General features: G+C 37.0%; 1 protein-coding gene and 1 long non-coding RNA gene across 2 annotated transcripts in view; both read right to left on the bottom strand.

Moving 5' to 3' along the window:
• The window catches only part of LOC124275698 (choline/ethanolamine kinase-like), a 91,250-nt gene that overhangs the window by 10,781 nt on the left and 54,275 nt on the right, over window positions 1–26,194 (bottom strand). The gene's annotated exons all lie outside the window — the stretch shown is intronic.
• On the bottom strand, window positions 17,576–24,990 carry LOC124275699. The gene is made up of 2 exons (XR_006898338.1): window positions 20,781–24,990; window positions 17,576–20,383 (listed from the first exon to the last, which is right to left on the bottom strand). It is a non-coding gene; the product is annotated as an uncharacterized LOC124275699 (long non-coding RNA).

Genomic DNA, 26,194 nt, shown 5'->3' with positions numbered 1-26,194 from the left:
CCTCTTATAAGTTTATCTTTGTATTTAGTATAACCTATTCTTTTACTGAAGATTCGTATGAAGAATAAAACAATGATTACTCACAGGAATGTATTCTTCTATCCGTCCATCGTGATATATGCCATACAATTTTGGTCCCATTCCTTTCTCTGACAAGAGCGCGAACACAACGGAGTTGTGGACAACAAACTCCTTACTGCTCTTGACTGTGTGTCTGTGAAATCGCAGCAACACACATGTAGGCTCCCCAGTCACCGGCTCCATAGTCTTCGGAAGGTAGCACAAGTAAATCGGTTTGGGGTGGCCACCACTGGAAGAACAAACACAAATATGCGGTTGTTATAGATGTCATAACATTTCCTTCGGGCTAGGGTATGTCTAATTGTTTTTTTCAATAACTCAATGAACCGAAACAACTTACAATACCTACTTACACTTTGAATGACCTCATAAAGATGACAATAAAATTAAATATGGCGGATGAGTTTTATAAAATTTCCCAAGACAAAGACGAAGATGATATAATTTTTCTTATTGGTAGAAAACGTGAAAAAATCAAAACTGTCAGAAAATGTGTCTCATCTTTCATCACATCACAAAAGGGACCATGGCGGGCTTCCAGTGGAGAGGCAGGCATGCTGAGCGTCCAGTTTTTATAGTGGCAATGCCCCAAATCTCTCTCTCTCTCTCTCTCTCTCTCTCTCTCTCTCTCTCTCTCTCTCTCTCTCTCTCTCTCTCTCTCTCTCTCTCTCTCGTGTTAAAATTGATCTTTAGTAACCCATGCTTGTCGATCTGATGCTCATGCTGTTGATCACTGGATTGTTTGGTCCAGACTCGATTACTGGCAGAATATTGCGGAATGGGCGTAAAACTAAACTCACTCAGTCTCCTGCATGCACGCACGCATGTACGCACGCACACACTACAGAAGGTCTCAAGAACGAAAACAGTATAGTCCTACATAAGATCTGTTCAGCCATTTCAATATGGTTTGGAAGGACATTTACCTTTTGAAACTTTGTGGAGGTTTACCACCTACTGTAGTTATTTATGTAAGGAAACACTGAATCATCTTTCTCGGTGGATAGCGTATTTTCTATCGTATAAATAGTATATTTTACTGCCGCTTCAGTAATGACTCAATCATATCTACAAAGGGGCAAGTAGATGTACATACATGTATATGAATGAATTTATAAATGTTTTCTCAAGGAAATATGAATAGCTCTTCGTGAGTGCTTCCAAATTCAGTTTAAATTTGCTGTGAGAATGCAATTGCACAAAGCTCAGGTACATGCAAAATGTTATTACCACAATTTCCATGACGAGAGGACCTGTATCACTAGAGAAAGTATCACTAAAATACAGGCACATTTGGTGCCTTTTCACGTGTATGACATTTACATCGTCGACGATATTTCTTAATGCACAAAGTCAACCTAACCGAAAACTTTCATTACTATACCTTGAAAAATGAGAACGTGCAGTGGGTTCCGAGTAGAACAACACTATAATAGAAGAATGTTTGTAATATTATGTAAAGAACCAGTGTTCTCAAGACCCAACACTTTCGATAACCCAGCACTTACTTAAAGGTCCGTGGTTTATTAAAGTCCAAACGCTTGTAGAAGACCAAGATTCTGGCCTGTTTTATCAGTTAATCCTGTTCTGTCAAAGGATCATTATGAGCTGTTTATTAAAGACCAACCCCTTGTAGAAGACCAAGATTCTGGCCTGTTTTATCAGTTAATCCTGTTCTGTCAAAGGATCATTATGAGCTGTTTATTAAAGACCAAACCCTTGTAGAAGACCAAGATTCTGGCCTGTTTTATCAGTTAATCCTGTTCTGTCAAAGGATCATTATGAGCTGTTTATTAAAGACCAAACCCTTGTAGAAGACCAAGATTCTGGCCTGTTTTATCAGTTAATCCTGTTCTGTCAAAGGATCATTATGAGCTGTTTATTAAAGACCAAACCCTTGTAGAAGACCTAGATTCTGGCTTGTTTTATCAGTTAATCCTGTTCTGTCAAAGAATAATTATGAGCTGTGTATTAAAGACCAAACCCTTGTAGAAGACCAAGATTCTGGCTTGTTTTATCAGTTAATCCTGTTCTGTCAAAGGATCATTATGAGCTGTTTATTAAAGACCAACCCCTTGTAGAAGACCAAGATTCTGGCTTGTTTTATCAGTTAATCCTGTTCTGTCAAAGGATCATTATGAGCTGTTTATTAAAGACCAAACCCTTGTAAAAGACCAAGATTCTGGCCTGTTTTATCAGTTAATCCTGTTCTGTCAAAGGATCATTATGAGCTGTTTATTAAAGACCAAACCCTTGTAAAAGACCAAGATTCTGGCCTGTTTTATCAGTTAATCCTGTTCTGTCAAAGGATCATTATGAGCTGTTTATTAAAGACCAAACCCTTTGTAAAGACCAAGATTCTGGCCTGTTTTATCAGTTAATCCTGTTCTGTCAAAGGATCATTATGAGCTGTTTATTAAAGACCAAACCCTTGTAAAGACCAAGATTCTGGCCTGTTTTATCAGTTAATCCTGTTCTGTCAAAGGATCATTATGAGCTGTTTATTAAAGACCAAACCCTTGTAAAAGACCAAGATTCTGGCCTGTTTTATCAGTTAATCCTGTTCTGTCAAAGGATCATTATGAGCTGTTTATTAAAGACCAAACCCTTGTAAAAGACCAAGATTCTGGCCTGTTTTATCAGTTAATCCTGTTCTGTCAAAGGATCATTATGAGCTGTTTATTAAAGACCAAACCCTTGTAAAAGACCAAGATTCTGGCCTGTTTTATCAGTTAATCCTGTTCTGTCAAAGGATCATTATGAGCTGTTTATTAAAGACCAAACCCTTGTAAAAAGACCAAGATTCTGGCCTGTTTTATCAGTTAATCCTGTTCTGTCAAAGGATCATTATGAGCTGTTTATTAAAGACCAAACCCTTGTAAAGACCAAGATTCTGGCCTGTTTTATCAGTTAATCCTGTTCTGTCAAAGGATCATTATGAGCTGTTTATTAAAGACCAAACCCTTGTAAAAGACCAAGATTCTGGCCTGTTTTATCAGTTAATCCTGTTCTGTCAAAGGATCATTATGAGCTGTTTATTAAAGACCAAACCCTTGTAGAAGACCAAGATTCTGGCCTGTTTTATCAGTTAATCCTGTTCTGTCAAAGGATCATTATGAGCTGTTTATTAAAGACCAAACCCTTGTAAAAGACCAAGATTCTGGCCTGTTTTATCAGTTAATCCTGTTCTGTCAAAGGATCATTATGAGCTGTTTATTAAAGACCAAACCCTTGTAGAAGACCAAGATTCTGGCTTGTTTTATCAGTTAATCCTGTTCTGTCAAAGGATCATTATGAGCTGTTTATTAAAGACCAAACCCTTGTAGAAGACCAAGATTCTGGCTTGTTTTATCAGTTAATCCTGTTCTGTCAAAGGATCATTATGAGCCTTATTAAAGACCAAACCCTTGTAAAAGACCAAGATTCTGGCCTGTTTTATCAGTTAATCCTGTTCTGTCAAAGGATCATTATGAGCTGTTTATTAAAGACCAAACCCTTGTAGAAGACCAAGATTCTGGCTTGTTTTATCAGTTAATCCTGTTCTGTCAAAGGATCATTATGAGCTGTGTATTAAAGACCAAACCCTACTAGAAGACCAAGATTCTGGCCTGTTTTATCAGTCAATCCTGTTCTGTCAAAGGATCATTATGAGTTCCTTTTGTTTTTTGGGTTGACTTGGCAGATGTCCTTGTATCACTTACCCCTTTATTGTGAGTGAAGGAAATCTGACGTGTACTGTCTGAACATTGGCTCTATTTCTTGGAACATAAGTAAAGTCAAATATTCATTAAATACTCCATTTTAGGAAATTTTAGACATCCCAGGTTCCATCCTCTTTTGCTCAGAGAACTCAAGTTGACATGACTTGCATTAAGTTGTGAGGTGAGGTGAAATTGGGTTTTACGTCGTGCTTGAGAATATTTCGCTCATATGACGACGTGCATGCATGTGTATGTGTATGTGCGGCTGCTTGTACTAGCCCAGACTTAAGCTGGTTTTATAGTGCTAGCCCACTGAGATACCATGCCGCAGTGAGGCATGAATATTATACTGACTCCGAGCCGACCAGTCCTTGTTGTACCCATTAACGCCGAGCGCCAGGCAGGGACCAACAAGTACCATATTTTAACGTCTTTTTGGTATGACGCGGTCGGGGATCGAACCCGCGACCTTCCGCTCTCCGGGCGGACGCTCTAACCACTACACCACGGAGGCGGTCCATTAATTTGTAATATTTATGGGAATATAATAACATATTTTGCATCACAACTTGAACCCGAGTTAATTTTAAACCCAGACCTTTGGTGTGATGACGAACACTTTAACCACTGCACCTGTTCAAGAGTGGCTACCCCACTGCACCTGTTCATGAGTGGCTATCCCACTGCACCTGTTCATGAGTGGCTATCCCACTGCACCTGTTCATGAGTGGCTACCCCCTGCACCTGTTCATGAGTGGCTACCCCACTGCACCTGTTCATGAGGTGCTCAAAACTGTAGTTTATTTACAGCATTAATAAGCATACGATCCAGATTAGTCTCAGCTAATTACACAAACATTAACGCCAAGAGCTCATTTCTCCTCTACACATGCGCAAAGCGTAACACAAGGTGTATGCGGCCTGTTGGTCGAATACAGTCAACGCATCTGTTACAGTATCCAACACGATGAGCACGCACGCTTAAATCGTCTACCATGCATATAATTGAGAACAAATGAGCAATTATAACGAACTCAATGGGACCACTAAATTTATTTCATCGTAACCATAGTTCTCTATACGCATTTTGATTAATATAAAGCAAATGGCGTGGACCCTGAAAATAGACAATCATATCCATCAATTCGTTGAAAACGTGTTCATTTGAAACAATTTTGTGTTCCAAAACAGAAATATTGACCAATGTTTGACTGATATACATAGTGTGCATCTGACGTTTTCTGGAAAATGTGAGTGTTTGTATCATGTGCTTTCGCCTGTTTCAAATATAAAGTTTTGCAATTATGGTGAAACCACGGATATGAGGTACTTTGCAAATGTTTACCATAATGGTGAAACCACAAATAATAGACACTTTGCAAATGTTTACCATAATGGAGAAACCACGGATATCGGATACTTTGTGAATGTTTACCATTACGAAAGGTTGCAGGAACAACGGATATGGGGTATATATTCAGAAGCCGCTTGAAGACCAGAAACATTCTGGATATGCCTCATTCACTGCTGGATCACCACGCAAACATATCTCAAAGACCTCACGTAATTCTTCAAGCAGAATGCCACTGACAATTATCATGGATCTTTTGCTATCGTTGGTAGGGAAATATCCCATTTCTGAGACACTGATGCCTTTGGCAGATACCATAATATCTCGAATAAAACACCTTTCTGATCCCATACACGAAACCACAAATACAGAAATATGTGATGCCTTTGGCAGACACCATAATATCTCAAATAAATCACCTCTTGCTGATCCCATACACGAAACCACAAACACAGAAATATGTGAGGCCTTTGGCGGATAAAATAACATCTTGAATAAATCACCTCTTTCTGATCCCATACACGAAACCTCAAACACAGAAATATGTGATGCCTTTGGCAGATAAAATAATATGTCGAATAAATCATCTCTTGCTGATCCTATACACGAAACCACAAACACAGAAATATGTGATGCCTTTGGCAGATACCATAATATCTCGAATAAATAACCTCTTTCTGATCCCATACACTAAACCACAAACACAGAAATATGTGAAGCCTTTTCGTGACATCTAATCTGCTAACTTTAAAGTGGGATAACACATGTCTAATTCTGGGTCTGTCACATTTCAAAGTAAAACAGCTTCTTAAAAATTCAATACGTGAAGGCGTCCGTTACCAGTTGGGCATTGTCCTAAGTATCTGTTGTGGTCACCATGAGCCCGAAGAGAATATACATGAAAAATCAAGCAATGAATTCAGGGATATTTTTCACAGGATCGAACTTGCATCCTTCCGATTCCGCAGACAATGGAACCCCCAATTTCTATTCTTCAGTACTCTAACGTTCCTCTTTCAAATTCACATATTTAGCCTGTTCTACAAGTTAGCATGGTTAAGAAGCAATAGCCAAAAAGGTTACATGAACATGGCACCTTTCAAGCCTTGGAAACAGATACCAAGCATCATAGAATAACGATGATATTACGATGAGCAGTTACATCAGTCCTTACCTGGACATGTCAAATGTTTTACAATTATTTCATCCACTGTTATTTTGGCCCATGAACCATGCAACGAATCTCTGCACCAGCTGTAGGCCTTTTGCCTGACATTCCTCTCGCTTACAACACCGCCTTCCATTGTCAACTCGCCTCTGCGAATACCGAACAGCGAGGCCAGTATACGTAGAATCTTCTTCCACGTGCTGAAAGGGGCACTCATCCAGAGCGATTCGTGTTTCGTGTTAACAATTTTATGACGTCTTACGTAAGATGTTCGAACTAATTTAAATTTACGTCTTACGTAACATTTTCGAAGTAATTTAAATTTTCGTCTTACATGAAATCTTCGAAGTAATTTTAATTCAGACATTTACACTGCAACGGGGCCCCTGGATCTATCTGTCAAATCGGTTAGGGAAAATAACCCCAAACACATGAAATGCATCTGTACTACCATAAGGAATATGTTTTTAAAAGGCAATAACTTTTTTATGATTCTTACAATTATTTATTCATCGTTTAACTTTGTGCCCTTGCTATTTTATGTATATGTAGTTTTATGTCGATTGTGTACAGTTATATCTTGTAAAGAGTCTCATAAACCAAAAGAATTCATAACCTCAAAACAGCGTCGACCCCTGAGCTTTTCAGCCAATTATGATTGCATGTAGTACAACGATTACTACTCCCTTGCTGTAACCCGTATTTAGTCGTATAAACCTACACCTGTTTATTTGTCATAATCCACTTGACGGGCGGTTAATGAATTTATACCTGGCCCCGATTTCTCAAAACAAACTTAAGTTTTTACTCAAATTTCAAACTGAGTTTGACAATTTGAAACAGCTGAATTTTGAACTCAGCTGCATTTTTAAAATAAAAAAGCCCAAACAACTTAAGTATTCTATTCACCAAACTCAAATTGTCTACTATGTTTGAGTTTAATATCGATTTCAGTTCATTCTGGGAAATGCGTTTTCTCAAATTTGAGTAAAAATTCGAACTTAAGTCAAAACTCAGACTTAAGTTTGTTTCGAGAAATCAGGGCCTGGTATAATTAGTGAAAACACCACTCAGGTTACCTGACAAAGGTTCCTATTTAGCATTTCTCATCTCTGGAGTAAATACTCAGCATTAAAAGTTAAGGTCTGACATGGCAAATGTATTACACGTTATGTAATACGCTCATTCAACCGAGAATTTAGCTTTCGCGGCCATGAACCTGCTGCACTTCCATTATTCTCTTCCCACAGAGGTTACTCTGGAAGGTATGACCACTTATGACTAGGAGTATATGTTGATAACGTTAAAATTGGTATTTTAGTCTATGCGGATGATGTCTTTCAGTGGCATTTAGAAATTGGAAGGGACCTGGAATGGTCCCGAAACGTCGTGAGGGAAATAGAAAAGAAATTAAATCAATAAAAATATTTTGGACACATATGCGGATGATGTTGTTTTACTAGCAGAAAGTGAGAATGATTTAAATATTATGTTAGACTGTCTTCAGTCATGGTGTTTTAAACAAAATGTCAGTAAATGGTTTAAAATATAAAGTTGTACATTTTAGAGCACCCACTGTTGGTAGAACAGTGTATCAACTTATAATCATAAATTTGATATTTATACAGTGCATCATATCCAGAGATATCCCTGCTTAGCCATATGCTCTGGAGGAAAGGATGGTTTTCGGGGTGGAACGGAAGCTGCTGAGTTCCTTCATTGTCTGACAGCCAGGGGTAGGGGCAGCCCATTCCACAGATCGGCGCCTGGGCCCCGTTCCTCAAAGCGATTGTAGCACTACGACAGTCGTAAGTCTATGTTAAAGTATGGGAGTTACGATCATCGTAGCGCTACGATCGCTTTGAGGAACAGGGCCCTGCTCTCCGGAACATCCAGTCTCCATATCGTATTGTCCGAGAAGGCGGGACTGTTAGCAGCTTCTGATCTGCAGATCTCAATATCCGGTTCGGTTTGTGAGCTACACGCAGTTCTTCAAGGTATGCAGGGGCTTCTGGATTGAGTGACTTGTGGACAAACGTGAGTATTTTGAAGGCTATTCTTTGTCTCACTGGAAGCCAGTGTGGTTCTTTCAGCGCAGGTGTTTGGGCTCCTGTATCAGGGTCCTGGTGATGAGTCTGGCTGAACAATTTAGATGTCGTGATGAAGTTTTAGAGATTGTGGAATGTTAAAACCCTCTTGGTTTATTATTAACTGAAAAATTAGATTTAAACGTATGGCAAAAGCTGTTGCCAGTTCTGTCAGTAAGGCTTTAGGTTTATTGATAACTAAGTTTAAATTGTTAGATGGTATGAACAACTACACTTATACAAAGTTATATAATTCTATTGTTTGGTCCACAATGGGGTATGCTGTGGGCGTCGTCTTCTATAATACAGTGGTGAAGCCTTTAGGTGTTTATGTAACGTAGGACAGAACAGGATGACGTTAGGATTTTTAACTGGGATAATAGGCATGTTTTAATAATAATGTTAGTGTTTCTTATTTATAAGAAAAATTAGAACCTCTCAATATACCTAAGGAATTTTAAAAATTCACAAAAAAAATCTGATTTGGATTTGTCTCACTTTGCGAATGTTTCTTTTAATTATCATGTTAAGTTTCTGAAGTTAAACGGGTAATCATTGATAGTTTATATTCAGTGGAGACATGAAGTATCACAGCCTTTTAGTTCTACGGGTATAGGGGGGAATAAGTTAAGATTGTATTGCACTTTTAAGACTAATTCTAATGTTGCACATTATGTAGAATTTCCCACCCCCATGTCATAACAGAAGAGCTCTAGGTAATTTTAGATACGGTGTGGCCCTGATTGGGGTTGGGACTGGCCGGTATGATGGCACTGTTTTGAAAGGATAGTTTGTTTATATTGTAAGGATGAGGTGGAAGATGAGTGCCATGTTTTATCGAAATGTCCGTTGTATATGAATGAAAGGTCTAGTCTAAGTAAGAAATGTAATGATGAACATAGGATTAATAGTTTTAGTGACAATCAAAAGTTATATTATATCTTATTCATCCCTAATATGTGTTTTATTGCTGCCAAAACCTGCCATTTTATTCTTTCTAAGCGTAAGTCTTATGTGTATGCATAAGCGTAATACTGTGTTTATAATACCTAATTCAGATTTATATTTTAAATGCTCTTATCAATTTTATTATAACGTTTGTCGTTTATTACTTTTTCCTGTATTGTATCTATTCTATATTCAGGTCAGACTTTGATAAAGAATCTGTCTGTCTGTCGGTCGGTTCATGGCTGGGAAAGCTAAATTCGAGACGTTTGAGCCTTGGCGGTACTTGCAATGTTATTTCTGAATAAACATAGCCCCTCACTCTGGGACTCACACGAATTGCAAGGAAAACAGGATAAAAGTGAACCCACTATAATTTGGGCACATATTAAAATATAAATAAAGGTATTTACACATTTTCAGGCCTATTCTTCATATACATTTTCTTTAATTTGACATCAAATTATCATCCCCATATTACCACTATAAACCCGGTGTAAACCTTCATCACTATAACAGCCTACTGTCAATGTACTTCAAGTTTACGAAAGTTTGAGCATTTTGGACTCGTGGTCTGTGTAGGCGGTTTTCCCCGATGATAATCACAAGATCGTCCTTCAGGGCTCGGAGTCGGGAGTATGTTCCTATAGCGCCTCTTCCAGTAGCTTGAGAGACACGGTCAAGGTCCTGGTTGAGAGACATGTGAAACCCGTGAAGGTCCGGGTTAGTTGCGAAGATATTTACAGACCGCCGCCATATATGGAATATTACTGAGAGCGGCGTAAAACTAAACTCACTCACTCTGACGTGAAGGGCGGAGTCGCCTGTAGAAGGCCGTCGGGGACCACGTTGTGTTGCTTCCTCAGGTTGGCGATGTCGTCGTCGTAGATCTGGGGGATGGGTATCACCGATGGGGCTCGGCGCGATGGATTAACTTGGCCTTGAAAGCATCCACTTCGAAGATGAAATTCGGTTCCGGATGATTGTGGTTGGGCTCCGCTGTCTGAAGTCAGTCTCCTCTTGTCACGATACGTGCTGAACTTCCAGCCTCTGTGCACTTCCAGTAACCCGTGTCTCCCTTCTGTCGGTTCATAGTGGCGAAACTTGTTTTCAGCAAAACAAAGTGACCTTCCTCCACGAACTGATTCGATGAAGTTATCTCTGATCTGCCATCACAAATAAATACATTGTTGATGTTCCAGAGCTGTCGAACGATACCAGACACCACACGATTCGCCTCGCATGTTATTCATACGAAGCTTCGAAAACGGAGGTATTTCCCGTTGTTGTGTCATGTTAACGAACGGAAAGCCTGATTACATAAAAATGAAAATATAAAAGAAAAAAGGCACGGGCATGTTATGACATGTCACAAAAGGAAAAAAAATTGCTACAGTTTTTGCTTCTTTCGTTGTTTATCTGGACATTATAAATGTAAGCTTGCATTTTCATTAAAAAATAAATTTATTTAAGTTGATAGTTGTATTATTTCAATTTTATTATAAAAAAATAAACTTCATATTTATCAACATGATATAGGTAATGTCTGTGAATGTCTACATCTCTACAATCCAAGATGGCGGTCAAATGTGAATAACGAACAACGGATATAGCGAACTAAATTTCTTGGTCCCTTGGAGTTCGTTATATCCGTGTTCTACTGTACGTGTATAAGTGTTCGGTGTCAGTTTGAAACTTAAATACATGCTTTTGTGTTTTTTTAATTAAAACAAGCATGGTGATAGTTGCTTCTAAACCCATATCACAGTATCAGCAAAAAACGAAAACAAATTGCTGCAATCATTCCATAGATCCTCTTGTGTTTTTTTTAATTAAATAATCTTCTCACGCAACTTCAATAGATGCTATTGTGTTTTTCTAATTATAACAGGCATGGGAAAAGTTGCTTGTAAACCTTTATCACAGTATCAGAAAAAAAAACGAAAACAAATTTCTCCAATTAATACATAGATGCTCTTGTGTTTTTCTAATTAAAATAGCATGGAGATAGTTGCTTCTAAACTCATATCACAGTATCATAAAAACAACGAAAACAAATTGCTGCAATTATTTCAGAGAGTTCCAATAATGGCATCAAACCAATTATGGTAGTGGTTGTCATTTAAAGATGAAACATGTTAAGCTGACATGGATCTGAATACAAATATATGCTCACCGATAGTGTTTATATGTCGGTTTCATGTTTTATGAAAGAAATATTCGTTGCAGCTGATCATTAATTGTTTCATGCGATGTTGTTGCAAAGAAATATTTTAATACCACAGCTGTTCATACATGCATGGCTTAAAATGCTTATCATTAACTGCATTTACAAAACAAATGAACTCATCACAACATATTAACAGTATGGTTTTGCCAGTGTACCATGAAGCTTCTGAGTGAAATCAATATATTGCGATGCGCAGAAGGACATTGCGCAGTTTCACAGCGTTCTCTTGTCTTACCTCTATAAAAAAAGCCTGACTTCACATGATACAACATTTATGAGAACCCGTGAAGATCCGGGTTAGAATTGATCTTCAGCAATCCATGCTTGTTGTAAGAGGCGACTAACGGGGTCGGGGTCAGGCTGGCTGACCTGGTTGACACATGTCATCGTTTTCGAATTGTCTAGATCAATGCTCATGCTGTTGCTCACTGGATTGTCTGGTCCAGAGTTGATTATTTACAGGTCGCCGCCATGTAGCTGGAATATTGCTGAGGATGGCGTTAAACAACAAACAATAAAATAAATGAAAGAAAAACAATCTGACAGTTCGATCAGTCCAAGTCAGTATAAAAACAGCAGCCAGAGAACGCACGATGAATTATGAATGAACTTTTTTGAAACTAACTCTTAATAGGAAATGAGTTCCTTTGGCTTAGCCCAAATGTCAATATACTTATGTATCCCAATAACCACACGCAACACTATTGATGTGCACACTTGTCGAACATAATCAAAAGCTTCGGGGCAGAATATGTTCATGAGAACTGCCCACCTCCGCAGATTATGTCCATGAGAACTGCAGACCAATGCAGATTGTTAATCGCTCATCTGCCTTTAAGAGCAGGCAGGACAGGGGAAAAGAACAGAGCCGGCAGACATCTAGAAGAGCGCGGACAAACCAGAAGAAAGGCCAACCAGGGACTTGCAGGGACGAACTTAGACTAAGGCTTAGTCTCTGAATATATATAATTTTGATAGTAACAAACAAGCCCATTTATATTGAAAAGGAGCCCTAGGGAGACCAGAGATTCCTGAACCTGAGGAAACCTAGACTTGCTTTATTTAGGGCTTTAGCACTGCAGAGAAGGCTTGGCAGTGGGGAAAATAATGTGGTTCAGGGACTGTGAGACAGACTAGGACGAACTGTACAGTCAGTCAGTCCAGCTATCTACTGCCAAGCGTCAGCATTACTTCGCCTCCTTCCCCAGGTAGCCTCTATCGGACTCAGTAAATTATGTGCAAGTCGTTAGCCCTGCCCCACAAGTTGTACATTAAACAATACAGACTTCCATTCTTTGTTGACACTACGTCTCGTGTTGTCCCAAGAGCTAGGGAGGTTTTGCACACGTTCAAAGGACCCATATTAAAAGAATTTGAAAAGTAATATTTAAAACAGAAGAAGCTTATTCATCATAATATGAGTGTTGAGTACAATGGAAGTTTCACAATTAATGTATGATCCTTTAGTCTTTTAATGCAGATATTTAAAAAACTATCGCGAAAACATATTTAAAAAAAATAAACATTTATTAGAAGCGAACCTTCATTAAGACACTCGTACTCTTGTCCTTAACATGGACACTGCTTGTAGGATATGCACTGAAAAAAGTACTCTCCATTACATTAGCAACTCACCATTCCTTATAAATAATGGTACTGGTGAAGAGCAGGGTTAGAATGATCAATATCTTCAGCAACCCGTGCTAGTCGTAAAAGGCGACTAACAAGATCGTGTGATCAGGTTCGATGACTTGGATGATACTCTGTCGTATCTCAATCGCTTAAATCAATGCTCATGCTGTTGATCACAAGATTGTCTCGTCCAGACTGGTTATTTCAGACCACATAGGTGGAATATTGCTGAGTGCAGCGTTAAACAACAAACAAACAAACAAACAAAATTATACACAAAGGAGACCTAAAATTATAGAGTGACATCAAAATAATATTATGATAACAAATCAAGGATATGAGGTACCTGTCAAATGGTTACCTTAATGGTAAACCACAGATATGTGGTACTTTTTAAACGTTTACCGTTAAGGTGAGTCAACGGACATGAGGTTCTTTGCAAATGTTTACCATTATGAAGAAATCACGAATATGAGATACTTTGCAAATGTGTACCTTGATGGTGAAACCATTGATATGAGATCATACTTAGTGAATGTTCACCATCATGGTGAAACCATTGATATGAGATCATACTTAGTGAATGTTCACCATCATGGTTCACTTAGTGAATGTTCACCATCATGGTGAAACCATTGATATGAGATCATACTTAGTGAATGTTCACCATCATGGTGAAACCATTGATATGAGATCATACTTAGTGAATGTTCACCATCATGGTGAAACCATTGATATGAGATCATACTTAGTGAATGTTCACCATCATGGTGAAACCATTGATATGAGATCATACTTAGTGAATGTTCACCATCATGGTGAAACCACGGATATGAGATATGAGATCATACGGATATGAGATTAGTGAATGTTCACCATCATGGTGAAACCACGGATATGAGATCATACTTAGTGAATGTTCACCATCATGGTGAAACCATTGATATGAGATCATACTTAGTGAATGTTCACCATCATGGTGAAACCACGGATATGAGATCATACTTAGTGAATGTTCACCATCATGGTGAAACCACGGATATGAGATCATACTTAGTGAATGTTCACCATCATGGTGAAACCACGGATATGAGATCATACTTAGTGAATGTTCACCATCATGGTGAAACCACGGATATGAGATCATACTTAGTGAATGTTCACCATCATGGTGAAACCACGGATATGCGATCATACTTAGTGAATGTTCACCATCATGGTGAAACCATTGATATGAGATCATACTTAGTGAATGTTCACCATCATGGTGAAACCACGGATATGAGATCATACTTAGTGAATGTTCACCATCATGGTGAAACCACGGATATGAGATCATACTTAGTGAATGTTCACCATCATGGTGAAACCACGGATATGAGATCATACTTAGTGAATGTTCACCATCATGGTGAAACCACGGATATGCGATCATACTTAGTGAATGTTCACCATCATGGTGAAACCACGGATATGCGATCATACTTAGTGAATGTTCACCATCATTTTGAAACCACGGATATGCGACACTTTGTAAATGTTCACCATACTGTTAAACCATGGACATAAGCATCATAGAATAATGATGATATTACGATGAGCAGTTACACCAGTCCTTACCTGGACATGACTAAATGTTTTACAATTATTTCATCCACTGTTATTTTGGCCCATGAACCATGCAACGAACCTCTGCACCAGCTGTAGGCCTTTTGCCTGACATCCCTCTCGCTTACAACACCGCCTTCCATTGTCAACTCGCCTCTGCGAATACCGAACAGTGAGGCCAGTATACGTAGAATCTTCTTCCACGTGCTTAACAATATAGGTAGCATAGTCAATCCAGGGAGGTCAAAGTTCGCGGGCAACACCTGGCCCAGATGAAACTGGATTAACACAAGCATTGATATAGCTGCTCTTAAACACATATCACTATATCATAAAATAGGAATATAAATTGCTGCAATTATTTCACAGAGTTCCAATAATGGTAGTGGTTGTCATTTAAAGATGAAAAAAGTTAAGTCGACATGTATCTGAATACAAATATATGCTCACCGATAGTGTTAATACATCATATTCATGTTTTATGAAAGAAATATTCATTGCAGCTGACCATCAATTGTTTTCACGCGACCATACACACAGGGCTAAAAATGCTTATATATTAGCTGCATTTACCAAACAAATTAACTGACCACAACATATAACAGTATGGTTTTGTTTGTGTACCATGAAGCTTCTGAGTGAAATCAATACATTGCGATGCAACTTTGCATGATACAACATTTATGAGAACCCGTGAAGATCCGAGTTAAAATTAGTCTTCAGCAAACCAGGTTTGTCGTAAGAGGCGACTAATGGGGTCGGGGTCAGGCTTTCTGACTTGGTTGACACATGTCATTGTATCCCAATTGCATAGATTGATGTTCGTTATGATGACTGTATGATTCATTGGTCTTTTAGACAATGAACTATGTTAAACAATTCCTTTTTAGGGAAAGGACAGTTACGAGGATACCCCTCTACTTAAATCAAATTTTATGTGCATGGCGCTGGTATTAAATTTCGCCATGTTATGGTCAGTCGAAAATCGTTTTGCTAACGTTTGTAGATTTGGTCTATTGTTTAGTTGTATACTTTCTTTTGTCCGTCAGTTTAGACACACGTCTGGCCCTCGCAAACATTGACGTCCAAATCGAGATGTCTGATGACCATTAGTGAAAATTCAATACTTTGGTGACAATTTTCAGAAAAGTCACGTTTAGATAAAAAAAAGTTGTAATTTTTTTATGAAATCCAATTTGCAAATGTATGTATACTTCCTTTTGCCTGACAGTTGAGTTGGGTAACGATGGAACGTAACGTGACGGACGCAAGTGTAGGGTATGACGACTTCATGGTGGTCGGGAACATCTTGACACTATGCTTGACGTCATCACCTTTATCATCCATATGGTGAAACATAAACAGTGTCTTATATATCATATGTGCACATATCACTTTTGCCTAGCAACCATTGTTTCTGTATTTCGTCGTCTGTGACGTCATTAAACAACTGAACATGATTTCAATAAACAGGGCCGACACACTTGCTTATGGTGTTTTACTGCACAAATATACATGAAGAAAATGGATAATAAAGAAATTATTACAATCGAGCAAGTGTGTCTTATGACTTCTACGAAACCCGTGCAAAATTATGCATTGCGCTCGCTCTCGCAATACAAAATCTCACACTCGTTTCGTATAAGTCGTATGGCACACTTGTGTAATAATCTGTATATATCACACCTGAATACTGTATATAAAATAATGATTACATGTATCTCTATCAGTTTCTTTACTCATCCATTAAAACCTAAAATGGCTTTATGCCAGATACATGTATAAGCCTGTAACATGAGCCTACTTTATGGCATAGTGCCCGAAAACAAGAAACACGGGACGTTATTGCTTATATCTTTGAAAGAAGCTTTTGACACTGTTTCTAAAATCTTTATAATGATTTGTTTTGTGGTTAAAATTAGGAATATAATTGTCAATCCTGTTCAATTTCGCTAGTTCATTTATTGGCCATATCTCCTCTTTTTTATGAATGAAAGAGGTTGCAGACAAGGAGGTCCTTTATCATCCTATTTGTTTTATTTCACACGACTCTCAGCAATATTCCAGCAATAATCATAAGAAATTAAGTGAGTTTTGTCCAGACAATCCAATAATTGTTTACTTGTTCAGCTGCACTCATTACTATTCCATCTGTATGACAGAGATATGCAAACACGTTAAATTGTGTATAGACATATAATTTTTAATTTTCTTTTTTAGCGCAAACTTTTTTCTATGACTTTTAGTAGCTTGTATATATTTTAGATTTAGTCTCTCATAATTCCATAAGGAATGGTGCATGTGCTTTTGCTGGTCATTTGTTATTTTGTTCTATTTTTTTCTATATTGTACATGCAGTGAGACGTTAATAAATTATCTGTCTACCTAGTATTATTCTGTGAAGTGAGTAAATTCTGACTTTACGAGTCAGCCAACAGTCATGACAAATCAAGTTTGTACAATCAGTGACTGATATCATGGGTAAGGATGACACACAGTGAGTAGACATAGTGGTCACAAGACTGTATTGACCATGGTCCATGCAGTCACCATCACTGGATGTAGGACATTGACCACTTTATACAATGTGTCCAGAGACCACCCTTGGATATCGCATGTTTTGATCATACATTGACCATAATTACTGTCTCAACCAAACTGACAGTGTGAAGAATCACAGAACTATATGCCAAAACAGAACACACTTTGTATCCACTCAAAAATCTTCAAAGGATACAAAGATAAAAGATAAAAGAAAGCAGCAAGATTGTTAAAGGAATTAATTGAATTTTATTCATGAACAAAATCCACTTTTTTATATAAAATTACACCATTTTGTTGTAAAGCAAGCATAATAAATCCATGTCACTGTAAATGAGAGCAACCAAAAGCATTATTCCTCGATATATATATTCTATAGTAATCACAGTTTCTATTTAACACAAATGATATTTTCATCATAACAAATTGTTGTATTACTCCTGTACTTACAGTATAATCCAGAATTCAGTTCAGCCAAAAACGTCACCCCAAATATATCACATTAAAATTATACCTAACACACATTTTCACAAAAATGCACAGAAAAATAAAATTTGTGATCTGTAAAGGTTGACTGTTTTATTGATATGATATTGGATTTGATAACCAAATACTACAAGACTTGCTTTCTTCCTCATGCCAGTCAACTCCTCATGCCAGTCAACTCCTTCTGACAATCAGCTCCTTCTGTCAATCCTCTCCTGACAATCAACTCCTTCTGTCAATCTGCCCCTTCTGACTATCAACTCCTTCTGTCAATCTGCTCCTTTTGACAATCAGCTCCTTCTGTCAATCAACTCCTTCTGACAATCAGCTTCTTCTATCATTCAACTGCTGTCAATTAATGCCTTACAACAATCAACTCCTTCTTTCAATCCACACCTTACAATGAACTGTCAATCCACTCCTTACCACAATGAACTCCTTCTGTCAATCCATTCCTTACAATGAACTGTCAATCCGCTCCTTACGACAATGAACTCCTTCTGTCAATCCACACCTTACAATGAACTGTCAATCAGCTCCTTACAACAATCAACTCCTGTCAATCCATTCCGTACAACAATCAACTCCTTGTGTCAATACACTTCTCACGACAATCAGCACCTTCAGTGAATCACCTCCTCATGTCAATCAACACCTTAAAACAATCAACAAAATCTGTCAATCCACTCCTTACGACAATCAATTTCACAGTACACAACCCTGTGCACTTAAAAGAACCCACAAATCTGTTGGTATATGACCAGATGGTGGCCACAGGAATACGTGCAAATACCTAGTTGCGGGTACTGCAACTGCAGCGAACTTGGACAACGTACTGTGACTATGTGTCCCAGTACATCCAGCTGTGAATGGGTACCTCGTTAGGATGAGAAGCCACAATAACTCGGTGCGCCTAGTGGCTGCAAGTGTTGTATACTCCCCAGGGAGTTGAGATTGATAATACGATGTGATGTTGAGATAGACATCCAATGATCGAGGGAACAAATACCAACGCCTTGAGCATGCACTAGTTGCCTGGATATGTGCGCTATATAAATATTCTATAATAAATAATTTCTTCTGTCAGTCCACTCCTTATGACAAAGTCAATCAACTGTGTATGTCAATATGCTCCTTGTGTCAATAATGTCTAAAAGTCAGTTTACAAATTTCTTTTTGATACGGCTCTTCAATGCATTAAGTGTTAATGGTGGAGGGATAATAAAATGCATAAAATCATATGAATAATTCATTTCAATATCTTTATTTGGTATTTTAGTAAGTGTAAGATCAATGAAGATGAAGCAAGCACCGAAAATGTCACAAGATTTTGGACTACGTAACCACAAAGACTGACTGCATGAGAGGGTATTGTTTTACACTACATTAACCAACATTTCCGCAATGTCATGACATTTGACATTACAACTGGTATTCACATTAGGGGAATCAAACCTGGACCTTTGGCATGACAAGACGATGGTTTATCCACAAGGCTACCCTGAATCCCAAACTTAAATTGATGTTGAAATCTGAAATTTGTGCAGTTTGGGGTTAGTTTCTCAATAAGTAAAGGAATACATAATTAGTGCCTGAGAGGAAAAAGGGGCTAATGTCATTACACTTTCTACAAAAGTTCTGTGATACTATTTACAGCATATGAGATAAATATAAGTCATCATGATCTAATATATACATACAGCTCCTATTGAAAGCACATCACATTGCTTCTTTCTACAGCTACAATAGGTGCCAGAAAAAAGGGATTTGATACAAAGAATCCATGTTTGTCTACACCAGAGACCATATAATAGATATAATCTATTATATGGTCTCTCTCTACACACACTTCAAGAGGATCATTTCAAGCTTGACATGATTACTCTGACAAATATTCATCAACTATTCTCCAAATAAACACTCTTAATATGTTATAAAATAAAAAACATTTCTCTTGGCTAATTAGTGTAACGATTACTTGAGTATTTCTATTAAAAATTCGTTATTTTAACAGCTGTTAAGGATAACCATGAACTGCATAAAGGGAGGCAACCACTGCATGTGATGGAAACATTGATAAGGCACATAGAACAGGGGAGATAATTAGATGACACATTGAATGACACACCACTAATTAAAGTACCTTCTGCCTGATTTCGAGACACAATAATGACCCTCATAACTCTCATATTTGAACATTATTACAACTATGGCATGCTGAGATTCTTGATCAGAAGCCTAAAACTTATCAGAGGCAATTGTCTTCCAAGTTATACTGTCCAGATTTAGCTAACCACATTTACATGATCTCCTTGCATGTTACTTAAAGTAAGAGATTAGCAGTTGTGAACACCAATATTATTTCATATTGATAGATCTATGCGTTTTACAGGCTAAAACAAAAGTTTATCTCAGAAAAAGAATCATTATCATAAAATTAATGATAATTATCATCTATCAGAATTGATTTCTCATTCTTTAAAGTTAACCGAACACTACACACAATCTTAAATGATCCATGGATATCACAAAAATGTATTGATATGCCGACAGCTGTAAACCTTTCTAAATAACATAAGTCAAATGGTGTTTTTTCAACAAATCAGGCAAAAATGATAATAATCAAGATCAACAGAATCAACACCGGGAATATTACATGTTTCATATCAATCTTAGACTAGAAAAAATCACAAAAATGGTTTATAATCATAATCATAAAATAATCATCAAGTTCTCTCTTCCTGCAAAGGTGTAATTGCACTGTTTTTAATAGATTTTTACAAATTGCACGAAATTGAACAAAAAATGATCATAACATTCATCAAATATTTCCAAACCATCAACAAATGATTCTTAAATGATTCTTCTAATGATTTAAAAAGTTCTAACTGATAAATGATTGCAAACCAAATCCTCCAGCATAAGATGATAAGATAGGTGGGGTCAGCACCAATTATAACAGCATCGTTCATATTCTCATTCTTTAAAGTTAGCCGAACACTACACACAATGCCGAACACTACACACAATCTTAAATGATCCATGGATATCACAAAAATGTATTGATATGCCGACAGCAATTATAACAGCATCGTTTATACTACACAAATAAAGTTACAGAACACCCAATTTGTTATGATGACTTTTGTTATTCAATCATGGCCATAATATACAGACACAGGCGGTCCTCATGTTTTTGGAACTAATATACTCTTCAAAAGAATTTAAAGAACATGTGGGTATTCATCTTAGTTCATAAGTAACTTTTATTGCAATGATAGATGAATTACAGATATGACAAAATTGAATGTTCCTTAACTTCTTTTGAGCTGGATATATCAGAAATCTTCACTTGAATCCAAATCCGAAGTACTGACAGATATGGAATTATTCAGACAGATGACAGTTGGGCGTATCTGTGATAGAAACTGAACATCAGCAGATTCTTTAACTACTAAGGGCCGCAACTCTGCACAGAGAGATAAGGCATGAGGAAATGTCCGATGTCCAGAAGGATGCTAACCAGAGAGCATGAAAGCAACATATGCAAGCACCTTGCAACACAGAAGTGACAATCAACAGGAATTGTGCAAAGGTAAGTAAGAAAGGATGTAACATTTTTCCGGAAATGCATTCAGATGACTTCACATTAGTACTACGTTTGCTTGAACTCGATTCAAAAAACATTTCTAAGAAAATTCAACACGTCATATCATTATCATAGATTCCAGGTTGTATCAATCTTGGATAGCTAAAAATCAATATACATCTTACAGGATCCTGTAATTGATTATTAATCATCTTCAGTTAGGATTAACAAAATATCAGATGATTATTCACTATAATATCATAAACAATGGTTTGGGAAATTCTAAAACATTTAAAAACAATCTTAAAGCTGCAACATTCATTTACATGATAGCATGCAGTGTTTACATAAAAACTGAATCCATCGGGTTGAAACTTTCATCTACAATCTCGCACTGTCACCACAATAACTGTATTAAAAATACAGCACATTTGGAAAATTTCCAATTTAACTTTTCCCCAAAAATTTAAAAAATAATATCCCCGTAGTATTCGGAGGTTGTCATTCGAAAGTGGTCTCTGAAAAAAGCATGCTTATCATTGGTCCTTACTGAGGATTAAATTCTTGTAGAAATCTGTATGTCTGATATTGACTGGAATGATTATTACATACTAAAGCACATGTAACCATGGCAACTATAAATGGCATTTTTCATAAATGTACAAATAATGATTCATCAACATTCAATCTTCATAATTTCTAGATTATATGCAGGATTGAACCAGCGTTTAAAACTCCCAAAATTCCAAGACAGCCGGACTGGTAACTTTTAAAAAATACCAGTCTGGATACAAACTTGCCTGTCCGGTTTTCAAAAGTGAACTGAAAGTACACGTGTTGTGATTGGTTATCGTACCGGTAACATGAACTGTCCAATCGTAAGTAGTTTAACATAATTATCATAATACCTTAAACAACCTCAAACTGACGACAAGAGAACCTGTCTGATATTAGGAAATATTTAGTGTTAGGGGTAAAAATATCTACCAGACCACAGGACAGGCTACTTTTGAAATTTGACCGTCCGAGATGAAAATAGACATGTTTCGGATGGTCGGGCAGGCAGGAATTTTAAATGCTGATTGAAGGCATTAGTTTCATATGTCATTTGTTATTCAGAACTGACCGCGGAAAAAATCTATATATTACACAAATGAATTATGATACCAGCAAACACTATTTGTTACACAACTTAGCAGACAATAACTGATGCCATTTCTTTAATGTTTTGAACGTAATGTTTTGACTTACATTAAGTCAAAGAAAACATCTAAAGAGTTTTCATTTTTGTTAAATTGTCTCTTAAAATAACATAGTAAGGAGCATGAGAATCTCTTAATTTTTCTGAAACTGACGAAATCTATCCTTGCCAAAGTATTGTGGATACTTGAGATTTTTATTATTATTTTTGTTTCAAGTCTGTTTGTTAGAGTAACTGAAAAGGTAAATGCTCCAAAAATTTGAAACATATTTTCCGTTCTTGCTACAGAAAGTTTGCTGGCACTTATCACAATTGGCACCGAAGTCTTTTCTGGTTATTTTACTAAAAACATCCCGAAAACCTGGCTGCTATATTAAGTATGGCTATTCACATCTTAGCACATAAAACCTGTGAAAAAAGCCCAGAAAAATAAGAAATGGTCCTTCCAAATAAATTAAATATAAATACATGTAACAAAAATAAACATCATAAATAAATGCTTCAGCTTAGGCAAACATTTGAAGTGCTCAGAATAGTATGATATGATATTTATCAAATGATAATTCCGGATGAAACATCCCCAATCTGAGGCAGTGATATGTGCGATAACAAGAACCTTTCTTATTTCAAATGATGAACACTGACTGACTGACTGAGTTTAGTTTTATGCCGCTTTTAGAAATATTCCAGCAATATCACGGCGGGGGACACCAGAAATGGGCTTCACACATTGTGCCCACGTGGGGAATCGAACCCGGGTCTCTGGCGTGACGAGCCAACACTTTAACCACTAGGCTACCCCACCGCCCCTCAAATGATGAACAAAGCCGACAACAATCATTATGTAGCTGCTGTTATCAAACAATTACTCTTATAGAAGCCTATTTATTCCTAGCTACAGTGCAAATAAATCATATATTTTGATTAGCATTTAATAATCCTGAGTTGTGTTCGCACAAAGCCATTTTGCAGTTTGATAACTTGGTATTTTCCAAGGTGGTCCAGCACCACATACAGATCTTACGCTACAGCTGTAGTGAGTTGCCTTTCTCGCAGCACTCAATCACTTTAGAGAACAAGGCCATGCCAAGACTGTAGTAAAAAGGTCTGTGGTAAAAAAGTACCGGTAAAAAAGTCTTTTTACTGATTTAGTTATTTATTTGACATCAAAGATAAAAAAACAAAACATATAGAAATCACATATAATGACTGATTAAATTTTTTAAATGATGTTTGAACTTTTAAGCAGCATTCCATGATGGAAGTCATTCAGACCAGCATGGATGGGTTGAAGCTGGTCTTAGATGGCCATATGTACACCAAACACTGTCTGGGAGACCACTGAATGGTTCCATAAGGAACCGATGACTGTAGCAGTGAAAGTCAGTACGCCTAGACTATCTCATGTCATCATGTGATGTATTATGTAACTGATAATGTAAACTGTCGTCATTTTGTATGATTTTTATATCAACATTCAACACGTCATTATGTCATAAGACTTTTACGTTTGTTGTATGCGTGACAATGAAAAAATACAAACTAAAAAAGCATTGTTTTTCTATACAATTTTTGTTAGAAAAGGAAAAGGGGATTTTTTTCGGTGGACTTTATTACCTAGGCAAATTTAGGACGTTTTTACCGGTACATTTTAACTAAACACCATCTACAGTACTTAACCTTATTTCACAAATCCACAGAGCAACAGAAGTGATGTGTGGGTGACGACAACTTGAGTCCCGAGTCATCACCAGTTCATCACCTGATTTGTAAACATATAGCAGCTAACCCACAAATCCGCACATTTAGAACCGTGAAGTATTGACAAGATTGGAAAGTGTGCTGGGAAAGTATGCCATTTTCTGTCTTCAGTGACACAGTTACAGTTAATAATTCGAAATTTGTTTGAACAACTTGAATCAATCTTTGTGTCTAGTTTCATGTTCAATGTAGGTAGCCCCCACCCCCCTCTTTCAATTTGTTGATATCCTCAAAAAGATCTTACCAATCCTAATGAAAAAGGATGAGGTGGAAAATCTATTAGGCAATAGAAATTGATACTCCCCCAAGATTGAAAGACTTACAATTTTTTCGTACTTTTGACCTGTGCCTACCATGACAATGAAAGCTGATAGATCTATGCCTGGTTTCTTTTGATGCATCAACAATGTCTCACTGTGTACACAATACAAAATACAATACTGTATGCAATACTGCATACAATATTAAATGCAATAATGTTTACAATACCGTATATCACACTTCCCAATACTGTATAAAATATTGTGTACAATACAAAATACAATACTGTATGCAATAATGTATACAATAATATTGTATACAATATTAAATGCAATAATGTTTACAATACTGTATATCACACTGCACACAATACTTTATAAAATATACTGTATATCACACTGTTCACAATACTGTATAATATATTGTGTACAATACAAAATACAATACTGTATATCACACTGTTCACAATACTGTGTAACATACCACATTCAATACTGTATACAATTATGAATACAAAACTGCTCACAAAATAGTGAGTGAGTGAGTTTAGTTCAAGCTACAATATTCCAGCTACATTGTATTAGTGTTGGGAATTGGTTAAAATCTCATAATTGATGATTGGTTCATTACTACCGATCAATCATCGAAAATAATTGGTTAGCGTCATTTATGAAATTTGTTAATGCACATAAAAATAAGGAAAAAAAACATGTAGTTCTTTTGGGGGTTTTGGCAAAATTTCATATCTTTAAAGATTAGGAACAATGTTAGGAACATAAATTTCTTGGAATCTTTAAGATAAATTCAATCATGACTTAAAACGAGCTTGTAGTGCTTACGAAATATAACAGACAAAACCAACCATGTGAAAAATATTGTTAGTGAAAACAAGTGTTCCAGAATTGTTTGTGTTCGATTATGAGAAATAATGATCGATTGCTTGGTCGTTTAGTCACTACGACCAATCTTCGATTATTTCAATTAATCGAACCACCACTACATTGTATATGGCAGTGGTCTGTAAATAATCGAGTCTGGACCAGACAATCCAGTGATCAACAGCATGAGCATCGATGTACATAATTGGGGCTCACAATATGGAATACACGCCTTACAATACTACATACATTTTGTGAACAGTACCACCTACAATACTGTACATGATACTAGTTACGATACTACGGACAAAACTGCAGTGTAAGCATGACCATCACAAAAAACATGAGTGCAGTTATTTTCCTTGAATGACTCACCACAGTTTTCCAACAAGAGACAATTGCTTCTGGTAAAGTCATATTTGAAGGGAGGTAACTCTTCCAGAGTTAAATGCAAGGCAAGTTATCAGGATGCAACAGGACAATGTCGAGTCAGGGGGTACATGGTCCATTATTACCAGGAAACATCACGTGTACACTTTCAACTAAATCTGAGGGTCTGGAGGTAATGACCATCAGACTGGACGCTTTTTCACAATTTTTTTTAATACATTCATACCTAAACTAAAACTGACAGAGAGTCCCGTCCTTGTGCCTTCTGATAACAAACATTGATA

The sequence above is a fragment of the Haliotis rubra genome, unplaced genomic scaffold (assembly GCF_003918875.1).
Source record: "Haliotis rubra isolate DU_JTF1 unplaced genomic scaffold, ASM391887v1 Scf201, whole genome shotgun sequence".
In the NCBI taxonomy this organism is placed as follows: Eukaryota; Metazoa; Mollusca; class Gastropoda; order Lepetellida; family Haliotidae; genus Haliotis; species Haliotis rubra.
This window is presented reverse-complemented; position numbering and strand designations above follow the sequence as displayed.